General features: G+C 40.7%; 1 pseudogene; it reads left to right on the plus strand.

Annotated features, from left to right (window-relative positions):
• The first annotated feature begins 711 nt into the window (after window positions 1–711).
• LOC126033022 (uncharacterized) lies at window positions 712–830 on the plus strand (annotated as a pseudogene).
• The last annotated feature ends 270 nt before the right edge of the window (window positions 831–1,100 follow it).

The following is a 1,100-nucleotide window of genomic DNA, read 5'->3' on the forward strand; positions in this document are numbered from 1 at the left end:
TGTGTCTTCCTTCCTGGAATATGACCTTTTCTCTCCACTCCTAGGCATACAATTTCTCTTTCCTGCAGAGTAGCTAACTCATCTGCATAAAGACCTTTAAACTAATATGATCATTTGGGGCCGGGAAGGTGGTGCTAGAGGTAAGGTGTCTGCCTTGCAAGCAGATGGACCTTGGTTCGATCCCGCGGTGTCCCATATGGTCCCCCCAAGCCAGGGGGGATTTCTGAACGCATAGCCAGGAATAACCCCTGAGCGTCAAACAAGTGTGGCCCAAAAACAAAAACAAAAAACAAAAACAAAACAAAACAAAATACCACAACCCAAAACACTAATATGATCCTTTAACAGCACATAAGTGTATTTTTTTTTCCTTTAGTAACATAAGGAATTTTTTTCTTCCATTTCAAATTTGTATTACTTTTTATTTTATAAAAATTTGCTAGCCACTGTATTATAGTTTTATAATACTGTCAAGGGCAGGGTTCATGTATACATTCTAATACCAGACCCAACACCATACTCCTGTCTCTACTCTTGTCTCAGAGTTCTCTTTTTCCTTTCACCTCTACCTAACCAGCCAACCCCAATTCCACTACTCCTGACTCACTAGCATGGTAAGTAAGCTTTTTGATGTAGATCATTTGTTGCTATGTGCCATGTGTTGTTCCCTTACTATGAATTTTTATATTCTACATAAGAGAAGGCATTCTGGTCTACGGCCATATCACCCTAAATGCGCCCGATCTTGTCTGATCTCGGAAGCTAAGCAGGGTCGGGCCTGATTAGTACTTGGATGGGAGAACGCATGAGAATACCGGGTGCTGTAGGCTTAAAAGAGAGAGAGAGAGAGAGAGAGAGAGAGAGAGAGAGAGAGAGAGAGAGAGAGAGAGAGAGAGAGAGAGAGAGAGAGGAGAGAGAGAGAGAGGAGAGAGAGAGAGAGGGGAGAGAGAGAGGGCATTCTGTGTCTGTCTCATTAACACAACTTTTCTGAAAATCATTATTTATCACAGCAATGTTGAAAACCTTTTGTTTTAAGTTTATTTTTATTTTATAAACTTTACTTCAGTACCCACTCAACTTTTCATTTTAATCACTTCAGC

Source organism: Suncus etruscus, chromosome 16 (assembly GCF_024139225.1).
Source record: "Suncus etruscus isolate mSunEtr1 chromosome 16, mSunEtr1.pri.cur, whole genome shotgun sequence".
Classification (NCBI taxonomy): Eukaryota; Metazoa; Chordata; class Mammalia; order Eulipotyphla; family Soricidae; genus Suncus; species Suncus etruscus.